At 36.0% G+C, this 13,642-nt stretch overlaps 1 pseudogene; it reads left to right on the top strand.

Annotated features, from left to right (window-relative positions):
* The first annotated feature begins 59 nt into the window (after positions 1-59).
* LOC114734833 (SAC3 family protein A-like) lies at positions 60-13,286 on the top strand (annotated as a pseudogene).
* Positions 13,287-13,642: the final 356 nt, after the last annotated feature.

Raw genomic sequence — 13,642 nt, 5'->3', positions numbered from 1 at the left:
CCAAATTTCCCTTTTCTGCCGCTGGCCTCCCATTGGAGGTAATTTTGTCCATTCAAACGATGGATAGTGATTTGAGACATGTTGGCATCATTTGGCACTTGGTGGTTCACAGTTGGGTTCATCAATGACATGGTGTTGTGTGTTGATGAGGTTGAACCCCCCTGGCCTTCCCCGTCTAGCACAAAGCCGAACCGGATCATTATTGCTCTGATACCATGAATGTTTTGATGCCAGAAAAGATTGTTTTATTCGAATGACATTGTACAATACTTATAGGAATAATTCTTGGTTATTAGAAGATTTTAGGATCAGTCCATAGTTACATAATCAGAGGAGAATCAGGAAAATTAGCAAATTCAAAATTCAAAAACGAAATCAGATCTGCCATTATCCTAGGAGATTGGTAGGAAATTAAATCTGATTAAATGCTGCTAAATAAGGAAGGCCCAAGGCCCAAGTAGCGTCAACATAAACTAACTTAAGATTTGACATATTTTATATCTTTGAATATTTTACTGTTGGATTTGGTTTTCATGATCCAACTATTGGATTAGAAGTAATTACTATGCTGGTCATCGTTATGAAATTGTATGGAAACTGAATAACCACAAGTATCCAGTCAAAATAATTATTAATTTCTTGCAGTTGATTTATACACAAACATGCTCACATTTATATTGTACTTTATTTTAATATTAAGCAATAGGGCACAATACAATTTCACACTAGTGTCAAATTTTATGGTACTTTTTGTGACAAGAATTAATTAATTCAGCGGTTTATTTTGTAAAAATTCATCTTATGAAAAGTTAAGAGAGGTTTAAGACTAATTTTGATCGACACAGGCGTCAATTGGTTACTCTTATATACATTTTTAATTTTTAATCTATTAAGCATAAGGTTCTGAACCATGCTGTAATGGTTTTGATCCCCATGTCAGCACATTTTCTTCCCTCCTTCCTTTTTTTTTTTTTTTAAATAAATTTGCGTTGAGATTCAAGGTTTCCTTGAAGGTATACAAATGATGTGCTTGAAATTTGAAGGCCTAATACAGCTATATTCCTGCCATGTTTATGGGAAGTTTTTGGGGTTCAGTAACTGATAATAATTTGTTATTGCATTGCAAAGCAGCTTAGGAAATTTGTAATAGGTTTGGTATTGATCATGAGGATTGGTGTGTCAAGCTAAGCTGGAGGGTTTGTTAACCGTTAAGTACACTTGTTTTGTTGGAAACAAGGCGCGTAAAATTCTTTCACAGTGTGCTGTTCTGGCTGGTTTGTGGCAGCTTTGGCCCGCTAGAACTCAAGTGTTCAATCAGAAGTTTCATACACATCTGATTTGGCAGAGAACTATTTTCTTGGTCTCTCTATGGGTTTCAACCATTAGTATAATAAAAAAAATTTTTTGGGGGGAATTTCTGTTGTGGATTTACAATGGGATTGGAAAGCTGTTTTGGTTAAAATTAGAATGTGAGAATGTTTAATCAGAAGTTTCTCACCGCACTTCTGAGTTTGGGGGAGTTGTTTTATGGGCCTTTTTTTGGGTTTCAACTATTGGTTTAAACCATTTTTCTTAATTTTTTTTCCCCCTTCTTGTGTGCGTATGTGTGGGGTTTTTTTTTTGGGGGGGGGGGGAGCTGGGGGTAATTGTGGATTTACACTGGGATATGATCATATGGAAGCTGTTTTAGTTAGAATGGAAGGTGAATCAGAAATTTCTTCCTATGCACCTAATTTGGGGTATTATTTTCTTGTCCTCTGTGGGCTTCGGCTATTGGTTATTCTAGGAGGTTTCCTTTGTGGATTTTAGAAAGGCATTTTAGAGCTTTTTATAGCTAATGAATCTGTGACTTTTTGTCTCTTTTGTTTTGGAAGGACTTGTCATTATAAACAAATTTTTAAAACATTTTGATTTGAGCATGATGCATACACGGGGAATGCTAACCTCCACAATTTCCGCTAGCCCTCACATCTTAACTAAAATGGATTTATGGGCATTCATGTCATTTTGTCATCCGTAGAGGAGTAATTACCTATCACTGGATCACAATATAATGTTTGCAATTACTGCAACTTCTGTTATAACTGTGAAAACTTGTTGACTAAATACCTTTGTTGATTTGTCTTATTGTCTCTTTTCATACCCTTTTTTGATCTTTGACGCTATTTGGCCTGTAATGCTTTCGCATCTTTGCATCAGTTGTACAATTAAATTTCTTAGGTTCTTCTTGGTTGTGATGTATTATTCTTGATGCTGGCGTTCTTCATGTTGTTGATGCTAATTATTGCTCCCACATTTTTTCTCAATAGAATCGACACATTGAAGCAAACCAGCAGCAGTCCTCTTCATATGTCCCCTCAACAACTGGGCCTGAAGCTGTATCTTGGACTGTTCATAGCTCCACAGAAAATGGAGTTTATTCGAACCCCACCTACCAATATGATCAGCAAACACAGCCACCTGGAAGAAGCATTCAAGATGGTCAAAATGCATCATCAGTTGCTGGTAATTCATCAAATTTGGGAACAGCTAATGTACCACAAGATTACAATGCATACACATCATACCCAAGTTCTTCTAATCCATATGGTTATGGCAGCATGGGATACGCAAGCTACTATAACAACTATCAGCAGCAACCTAATCATACCTACTCACAGCCTTTAGGAGCATATCAAAACACAGGTGCTCCTTATCAGCCTCTTTCCTCCTTTCAGAATACTGGGTCTTATGCTGGATCTGCAAGCTATTCAAGCACTTACTACAATCCTGGTGATTATCAGACTCCTGGTGGATACCAAAACAGCAACTATGGAAATCAGACGACACTGTGGAATAATGGCAATTATCCGAATTATTCATCCCATCCTTATACAAATTACGCCCCAGATTCTACAGTTGCTTATAGTTCTGGTACTGCAACTACATCACTGCAGTATCAGCAACAATACAAACAGTGGGCAGACTATTACAGCCAAACAGAAGTCAGTTGTGCACCAGGGACAGAGAACTTATCTGTCACTAGTTCATCTACTTTAGGTTGTCCTATTCCTGCAACTACTAGTGGCTATGTAACTCCTAATAGCCAGCCTCTGCAGTCATATGCTGCTCCATATTGGAGGCCAGAATCTAACTCCTCTACCATGCCTTCTTTGCAGGTTTGGAGAATCCTTACAGAGTCATAAAATAGATTCTATTAATTAATAATAGCGAATTTAAATTACTGACAAAAGTTAAACATTACAGAGAATTTGTTGTTAATAATATTTATATGATAAATCGTATTATAGTTGATTGCTATATGTTATGCATGCCTTACAGAGTTGATATTAAAATATGACAACTACTGGGACTGAGATATGACAGTGCACAAATAATTGTGCGACATTACTAGACTTGTTTGGCTTTGATGCTCTAGGAAATTTTCATATGATTTTGTTGAGGTGGAGTTTTTCCTTGGTTAACTTACTGACTCTTTTTTCTTGTGTGGTCAGCCTGGTGCAGTAACTTATGGTGCTCATGATGGTTACTGGAAACATGGGGCTCAAAGTTCTCAAATTCACCACAATAATACTATACAACCAAACTATCAAACTCCTTTGGATTTAAAATCTTCTTATGATAAATTTCAGGATCAACAGAAGACTGCGTCTTCTCAAGGAGCCGATTTACAATTTCCTTCTCCTCAACAGATGCCTTCAACTCCCATACAAGCTGCTCCATCTATGGATGCAAGAAGGGTAAACAAATTGCAGATTCCAACAAACCCTCGGATTGCTTCAAATTTGACTTTAGGATTGCCCAAAGCTGAGAATGATAGTACTTTGAATAGTGCAGCACCCAAACCTGCTTATATAAGTGTTTCACTGCCAAAGCAACCTGACAAAGTACCCTCTAATGATGCTGTCAATTCTATACTTAAGGTGAGATTTGTCAAACCAATGATACTGACTGTATTGATGTTAAATATGCTTCAATTGCCATTTACCTATCTATTTATATATCTGATTTAACTTAATCCTATTACACTGAAAGAACGGAGGTACGTAGAAATGCTCGAACATTTTGCTAGAAGCCTAGGACTAGTTAGAAAGTTAAGCTTTTGAATTTAGAGAAGCTACTTGTGGATCAATTATCATGTCAATATGCTTGCTAAATGCCATCTTAATTGAAAATTCGAGAGCTAGTCTTAGTTGACATGGGAATCTATTTTTGGAACCATTTCATGCAAAGGCTTAGTAATCATATGCCTAGTGTTGGAGTTAAGAGCCAAATTTTGTATTGGAAGCATTTATTCTCAGTAGTCGATTAAGAATATGATAAATCATGTTGGCGCTGTAAGCAAGATGGCTGTGATTCTATCATTTGATTAATAGCTTAAAATATTTTCCTGTGCAGCCTGGTATGTTCCCCAAGTCTTTGCGGGGCTATGTTGAAAGAGCTTTGGCTCGATGTAAAGATGATAAGCAAATGGCTGCATGTCAGACCGTGATGAAGGAAGTAAGTTTTATTTGGAACAAGAAAAAGTTGAATTCTTTGCATACCCCCCTCCCCTCTCAAACAAAGGGGTAAAAGTAGTTTTGTTTTGCCCCTTACCTTCTATATATTGCACTATGCTGATATTGAAGCTTGGAGAAAGCCGGAAGTTTAATTCAACCTTGATATTATTCAACTGAATATGTCATATATTGGACAAGGTAGCCATGGTTATCAAATCGGGATATGAATCGTGTATCGGAAAGCTGGTTTTATGAATCTTGAATCGTACCATATCGTGAATCATAAGATTCATGAACAATTATTAAGGATAATGTATAAGTAATTTTCACATAAAAAAATATTAAAAGTTTGTAAATATTAGGTGCTATACACTGCCCAAAAAAAATGAAATAACCAATAGATGAAATTTTAAAGATAAATAGTCCCCAAAATCCATTCAAAATTCAAACTCCTAACTTAAAAAGACTAAAGTTAGTAAACATAAAATTCAATCCATCATTCGTCATCTCCAAGATCAGTGTCACTCAATTCATGATCATCCTCCATTAACAATGTCACTTCTTCATCATCCTCTTCTTCCCCATCTTCAACATTATCTTCATTCTCATTCTCTTGTTCTACTATAGATTTCCCCTTGCTATTGGTTTTGGCATTCAAATTTCTTGGACCCAAGGGGAAAAAGAAAACTTAATAAGTATGATGATATATATTTAAACTAAAATCAACTTAAATTTAGTTTTAAAATATTATACCTCTTTCTTTTCTTGCTTGGAGCTCCTTCATCAAGAGTGAAACTCTCATGTATGTCCATCCATGACCCATTTACTGGGAAGTACGGGTTTTCTTTTTCAGTGATCCACTCATCATCAGATTCAATATCTGATAAACAAATGGGATCATATGTCTCTCCCTTTTCCTCTCTAATCTTCTGTCTCATCTCAAGTTGAAGGTTATACTTGACAAATACAAGTGCATTCAACCTTTGTTGTTCTAAGCGATTCCTTCGCTTAGTATGGATTTGATCAAATGTGCTTCAATTTCTTTCACATCCAGTAGCACTACATGTGAGACTTAAAATTCTCATAGCTATCTTTTGTAACTCCTTACCTTCTCCTCCATAACTTTCCCACCAAAGAGCTAAAAAAAAATAATTAGGAATGTTTTTCAAAATTCAGATTTATTATTAAGGTTAAAAAATTAAATTCTTATAAATAGTATAGACTAGAGAATAATACCAGGTTGCTTTTTGTTTCTAGTATCTATTGCCATGCTCCTTCCGAAAAGTTCCTTAGCAGATTTGAATGCCTCGAGTTGTTGATCAACTAAAAATCTTGTCTTTCTATCTGGATTCATTCTCTCAATAGTTTCATATAAACCAAAATAAACTTCTTGATCCGTGTTAAATTTTTCATCATAATAGAACCTAAAAAAATAATGAATAAGTTATCTTTTTCTAGCATACAATTAAATAATAAATATTTAAATTTTAAACTTTAAATTGTATAAAACTTACTTAGGATTAAGAAAGTAGGCAGCCGCAGGGAGGGGTCTATGTAGTTGCAAATTCCAACGAGTATCAATAATCTTCCATATCTTTTTATACCTTGATTACTTCTTTTCAAAATTGTCAGTAATCTCTTCTTTGGCCCTATCCATTGCTTCATAAATATATGGCGTAGCAGGTTTAGAGTCACCATCTACAAGTCTCAAAACTTTTACAAGTGGACTCACACACTTTAAGCAATATTTGATGGAACTCCAAAATCTAGAATCCCCAAAAATCATGCCCGCCACTTGCTTACCCTCACTTTTACTAGCAAAAGAACTAGAAACCCAATCATTTGAAGCAAACATGGTTCGAAGAGCATTCTTTTGCCGGAATATGCAACTTAGTGTAAGATAAGCTGTTGCAAATCTTGTCACTGCCGGTCTAGCTAATTCTCTTCCCTTGGAATATTTTCTATACAAGTTTAGGACCCATGTATGCCTATAAATGAATGTTGTTATTTTCTTTGCATTGGTGATGGTGTTATAAAATACCGGAAGTTGCCCAATGTCTTCAAGGACTAAATCAAGGCAGTGAGCTGCACAAGGAGACCAAAATAATCTAACATCTTCCCTGCTGCCACAAGATTTGAGGCACCATCTGTCACAACTTGACACATTATCCTCTCCAATTTCCTCAACCATATTTTTCTCTTCTCTTCTAACATCTTCCCTGCTGCCACAAGATTTGAGGCACCATCTGTCACAACTTGCACCACATTATCCTCTCCAATTTCCTCAACCATATTGTCTAGTAATTCAAACATTTGTTTAGCATCTTTAATCACACTCCTTGTGTCCACTGACTTTAGGAAGACTGTCCCACTAGGACTATTGACTAAAAAATTAGCAAGAGACCTCCTTTTACCATCGGTCCAACCATCACACATCAAAGTACAACCCCATTTCTCCCAATCCCTCTTATACTTCACTAAACTTTCTTGAATTTTATCAACAGCTTTTTTCAAATGAGAAACTCTCATCTCATGATAACTTGGAGGTTTCAAACCCCTACCATATTCACCAACAAATTTTAACATTTGAATAAACAGTGGACTTCTTACCAAATTGAATGGTAAAGCATTACCATAGATGCATTTACAAATATCTTGAATTACTAGATCTCTATCTTTTACCATCTCGTTCATTGTTTTTGTTTGATAGTTTTTGATGTCTTCCTTCCCCTTAGCATCTTGAGCAGTTGCTTCTTCAAATATTCCAACACTAATAGCATCTTTATTTTTTCTTTATTTTCTAGCATTTTAACAAACAACTTTTTAACTTCATCGGGAGCACTTGTACATAGACTCACATTTTCTCTGGTTCCTACCAAATGATGTTTCATCCTGGCTACCCCACCCCAACATTGATGTGAACAGTATTTGCATTTAACCATAAGTCTATGGGGAGGAACACTTTCACAATGTTTCCATGTAATGTCAGCTTCTTTTTTCATCTTATTCTGATTCTGACTCATTTTTCCCACCAATATAATATCCAGTAAAAAAAATAAAGGAAAAAAATACCACATAATAGAAGAGAAGAGAAAGAACCAGCAAAAGAGGAGACTCGAGACTTCAATATGCAAACTTAAAGCTTCCAAATTCAGCCAGGAACCGATAGAAGAGAAGAAAAGAAGCGTGGGGCACAAGATAGAGAGTAAAACGTGAAAAGAAGAGCAAGGAAATAAAAAAATAGGGTTGGGTCATTTCCTTCATTATATAACCGGAAAAAAAGCAAAAATTCAATATATATATATATATATATATATAAAACGACGGTTTCATTGTGTCGGGTCGCACATAGGTCCGGGTCGGATCTGCGCGACCCAACACTGCCCAGAATCGCGCGATTCACCGGTGTCGTGCGATTCACGTGATTCCGTTGTGAATCGCATTCAGGGCTCGATTCAGACTCCCTTAAGATACATTGGGAGATTCGTATCTCCCAGTGTATTTTCTGTAATGAATCGTGCGATTTGTATCCCGAATCGCACGATTCTAATAACACTGAAGGTAGCTACTCCAGCTACTTTGATATTATTTCATATTCTTTGGAAAAGTTGCAGATTCAGTTTAAACTTTAGAAAGGAGTGGGAAGAGAGAACAGGTGGGAGAGTAGTGTTGAATGATGATGATAGGGAGAGGGAGTGAAAAGAGCCAGGAGGATAAAATGTTGAGATCGAGAGCTGATGCATTGGAGAGTTGTGAAAATAACTAGAGAAATGTGCTGATACATGCTTGAGAAGGAACAAAGAGGATAGGTGGATGAAGGATAAATTTTAATTGAACTCTTATTAATTAATTACCATGGTATGAAAAACCGGACCGGACCGGTCGGTTCAAACTAGAAACTGGTGAACCGGTCACTTGTCCGGTTTGGTTGGTTAACAAAACCGAGATCACTATGAACCGGCATGACTCGGTTTAACTCGGAGTAATCGGGATTAACCCTGGCAACTCATGGGTCTGGGTGGGTTAGTCGGGTTTTTTCTTTTCCCAAAGCTTCCCATGCTCAGAAACTTAAAAAAAAAAAAAAAAAACAAAGATAGACTAGAGCATCGCCGGATTCTGCTCTGAAAGTTGAACTTGGTTGCCGTTGTGACCGTTTCCTCACCGTCGTTCTTCTCAATGGCAAGATCTCCCTGCAACTTATTAGACTGTTGCCATCATGCTTTATAAAGAACTTACTAGATTTGTGCGGAAAACCCATGGACGCCGGTGAAGAAAGAGAGAACAAAATGTAGAAGAAAGCTGCCTTTCGCTCTGAATGGTGAAGCGTGGCAAGTGTAAATGAAAAGACCATACTAACTATTGAGACTTGTGATGCGTGAGGAGAGGAGAGAGGCAAGTGATCACGTGAAAGAGGGAGAATAACTAGGAGAAAAGTCAAAGAGCAAGAGGAATGTACGGGTGATGGGTAGGAGAAGAAATTAAAAAAAATAATGGAGAAGAAAGTTCTTAATATAAATGTTTTGTAATTTATACATTTATTTAAAGACTGAATACTATGTTTTCAAAATTAAAATATAAATATTTTTATGTGTTTTAATTAAATTATAATATATTAATTATTACTGGTCTGCCTCTGAGTTGACCCTGATTTGACCTATTAACCCTTGAACCACTGTCTCGACTGGTTCAGTGACTAGTCCAGTTTTTACTACCTTGTTAATTACTAGAATGTTATTAATATCATCAAATCAAAGGATACAAAAGTGATGAAGCTTTAAGCGAGTGAAATCTTTTTTCTGAAACCAAACCTGTGGTGCTGCCAAGAAATAACATTTTTAAAATCTTAAGCCCAAATAAAATCAAAATATAGCCTAATCCCACTATGATTATAGTTTTTTGGGTGGATGTTTACTTCTAGTTTGTTTTCACTTTGACCTTTATTAGCGTAATGTACAAACTCATTTGGAAGATTGTTTATGTTTGCACTTTGGCTCAATAATCTTATTAGATTTGTCATTCTTATTGCAGATTATCACCAAGGCAACTGCTGATGGTACCCTGTACACAAAAAATTGGGAAATTGAGCCACTATTTCCAATTCCTGATTCAGATGCGATCAATAAAGAGTATGATTTTTCCCCTGTTGATCTATTTGCAAAGTGTGATGTCAATCAAATGTAGTTATTAGTGCACATCTGGTGCTTCTAGTTACGGTGACTCGTTATTGAGGGTTATATGCATATATAAGCTAATGTTTCTGCATTCTTTAGTGTGAGGGTTTGGATCATTAGCTAATTATTTCTCATTATTATATTTACATCATTTATTCTTTTTTCCTAGAATTTTAACGTGGATAAATTTGTAAATTTGTAAAGATAATCTACCTGCGATATCCTTTTTCTTGTTAATCTTAAAAAATTGAACTAGGAAGAAGGAAATTGCCATCAGCTTGTCCTTAGTTTTGCGTTTTCTCTTACTTCCAAACTCCCTTAGGCTCGGTCATTTCTTTGCAATTGATAGTATTATTTGTCTTCTACTCATACAGTAGTTCAGAGTGCTCCACAAATGATTCCTTAATGCCGAAGTATAAAAGAAGTCCAAATAGAAGATCTAAAAGCAGGTGGGAGCCATTACCAGAGGAGAAGCCTGCTGACAATCTGGTGCCAAACAGTAATCATGCTGAAAAATACAGCAATTGGGCTCATAATGAAAAGGAAAGAAAGGTAAGTGTAGGCTTTTATGAGTAGTTTATGGACTTGAAGGTTCTTGCTGAAGATTTTTTTTTTTTAATTGGTATGTGCGCCTTATCATTTAGATCTATGATATTATAGTTCTTCTGCAGGACTTAAACTGTCATCAGCCTGTGTTGTGTTAATTGCTTTAGCATCTCATAATGTCTTTTATGTGGTGTTTATTATTGTGCTTTCTGTATTAGACCACAGCCTTTTTCATTTTCCCCAACCTTTCTTGTGTTAATTGCTTTAGCATCTCATAATGTCTTTTATGCGGTGTTCATTATTGTGCTTTCTGTATTAGACCACAGCCTTTTTTATTTTCCCAACCTTTCTTTTCTTACAATCTGAGTATCCATTTTTTTCAACCCTTTTTTTTCTTACGGTCTCAAAGTATGGGTCTCCGTACTGACCTTTTATTTATATTTAATTAAATTATGTGAATTAGTGTGGTATGATCAAACTCCTGATCACTTGGTGATAGGGGCTTTGAGTATAGAAGCTTAAACTAAGGGTTGATTTTATTTATATCCTGAACTGAAGCTTTACCTTTCTCTTTTTGCTACAATTTGATTATTCAGCTTACTTTGTTTATTAAAAACATAATTTTAGTTCTATTAAATAAGTTCCTTTGATGGATAGCATGGCATTTGTCATTTTGATGTTCCCAAAACTCATACAAGCTTACATAGGTTTGTTAGTGTGCGCGTATCTACTTGCTGATAGTATGATCCTATCTTTGTTTCGAAGAACACTAGTATTGTTTATTTAATAAGTAAATACTTCTAAGGCAACTCGTACAAGCACATGTCTCTCTCATAGAAGTCGTGCAGTAAGTCCTTTATATGATGCATGACATGCAGGTGGTAGTGGAGAACAAAGAGAGCAAGGAGGATGGTCTGAGGAATAATAAATGGACTTCAGTATTTCAGAGAACTTCTAATAGGACTCCTCAAAGGATGTGTAAGAAGCAGCGTCTTGCTGAAGCCTATTCCCTCTGAAAATGGTGATGCATCTAGTGATAGTGATAACGAGCAAGGTCTTGCAGTGTATTATTCTGGTGCTATAGCTCTTGCAGATTCACCAGAAGAAAGAAAGAGACGAGAGAAAATCGTTCTAAGCGATTTGAATTAGCACAAGGGCATCGTTCAGAAAACAGTCACTTAAGACCCAAAAATGCTGGAGTTGGAAACCTCTACAACAGAAGAGCTAGCGCCTTGGTGCTAAGCAAAAGCTTTGAAGATGGTGGCAACAAAGCTGTTGAGGACATTGACTGGGATGCTCTTACTGTGAAGGGTACTTGCCAGGAAATTGAGAAGCGTTACCTACGCCTTACCTCTGCACCTGATCCTGCCACGGTAAGTACCCCTTTCCCTCTTGATCTTCTGATCCCTCCCTGCATCTGGGTAACTAAATATTATGTAATTGTTAAAATGCAGGTGAGACCTGAAGAAGTTCTTGAAAAAGCTCTACTGATGGTTCAAAATTCTCAGAAAAATTACCTTTATAAGTGTGATCAGCTAAAGTCAATCCGTCAAGACCTAACAGTACAACGGATACGTAATCAACTAACAGTCAGGGTATTCTTGAGTTTTATAACCTTGTGCATTATTTCTGAGAACTTTTTCTTTTTCCTTTTTTGTTTTTGGTTCAATTGCATTGGTGTTTTTATATTTGTTTAGCTAAACCTGTAGAGATGGATTTGTTGTTGGCGCCTTTAATTTTTCCTTAGCTGCTTCAGAGAGCTATTTCAGCTGTAGCTGTATTCTGCATTCCATTTGTTATGTTGTTATTTTCTATTTTGCCCCCATCATCTTGATGTATGTTATTTTCCACATTCTGACCTTTTTACTCTCTGAATTGTTGCTTAGGGTGTATGAAACACATGCCCGATTGGCACTGGAAGTTGGGGACCTCCCTGAGTATAATCAGGTTATATCTTGATGGTTTCTAATTTAACTTGTCTAAATTCCTTTTGTCTTCTCTTGACTTCTTTGCTATTTCTTTTAATGGTCAATTATTATCCGTATGTATTATTCATAATGAAGTCATGCTATTGGACTTTATCCACCATCAAATTTTTCAGATAACATTGTAGTCATTCATGTGCTATTCTATTGAGCGAATCTGAACGTAGATAGTTGATATTCACCCTGGGGATTGCTATTAGGTTGCTTGTTCTGAATGCTATAAAACTGTCATTGCAAAATATGTTTAAAATCTGAGGTGGTCGACAATGGCTTTTACAGATGCAAAAAGTAGTATTTTTTTTAATAAATTATGACAATTTTAAATTTGAAGCAGTGACCATGATCATTTTGAGTTACTTATTCACTGTTGTGTGTGGAATTTTAAATGATTTATTCACATGCCAAAATTGCAATTAATGGCCTAGATAGAGCTATATACACCTATATTGTCTTCGATTGCTTAATTGAAATAAAAGTCAGAAACTATAGTATGGAATGTGCTTGGTGGAATTAGATAGGTGTTCAGAATATTTTTTTTTTTTACTATAATATTTTAACTTAATTTAATGATTCTGTTGATGATATTTACCTGCATGATACCGAAGTTTGACATATTTATTTTTTCTTTTCTTTTGTTTTTGTTTTTTTTTGTTTTTTGGTGTGATATCAGTGCCAATCTCAGCTAAAAATTCTATATGCTGAAGGGATTGAGGGATCTCATATGGAATTTGCTGCTTACAACTTGCTTTGTGTTATATTGCATTCAAATAATAACAGAGATCTCCTATCATCAATGTCAAGGTTAGTTACATCCCTTGGTTTGATTACATCGATGTATTTTTTGTATTTACTAATAATTTGCTATGACCTATCCCTTTAGAGACTCAAAGTTATAAAAACTTAGTCTGAAGGTAACCTTAGTGAAGCTGGATTTGCCCCCTAGGCTGTAAAAATAATTCATAATGATGTCAAGGCTGAAACTGTGGTTCTTAGGCACTGATCATGCTCATTTGACATCATGCAATGCGGATAGAAGACCTAGGATTCTAATGTCAAATGTTGATGATGCCAGATTGTCTGTCAAAGCAAAGAGGACGAGGCTGTAAAACATGCCCTTGCTGTCCGGGCAGCTGTAACTTCTGGAAACTATGTTGCATTTTTCAGATTATACAAAGCAGCTCCTAACTTGAACACCTGTCTTATGGGTGGGTACCCTGTAATTGATCTCTTTTGACACAGCTTATTCATAACTTCTTTCTTACAAGGAATAGACTGAAAATTTTCTTTGCCCTTCCACAGATCTTTGTGTTGAAAAGATGCGTTACAAAGCTGTGAATTGCATGTGCCGGGCATACCGTCCTACTGTGCCTGTTTCATATGTTGCTCAGGTTCTTGGATTCTCAACTTCAATGACTACAAATGGGGAAAGTTATGAGAAGGA

This window comes from Neltuma alba, unplaced genomic scaffold (genome assembly GCF_004799145.2).
Source record: "Neltuma alba isolate B1F8T4 unplaced genomic scaffold, ASM479914v2 tig00000431_pilon, whole genome shotgun sequence".
NCBI classification, from domain to species: Eukaryota; Viridiplantae; Streptophyta; class Magnoliopsida; order Fabales; family Fabaceae; genus Neltuma; species Neltuma alba.
This window is presented reverse-complemented; position numbering and strand designations above follow the sequence as displayed.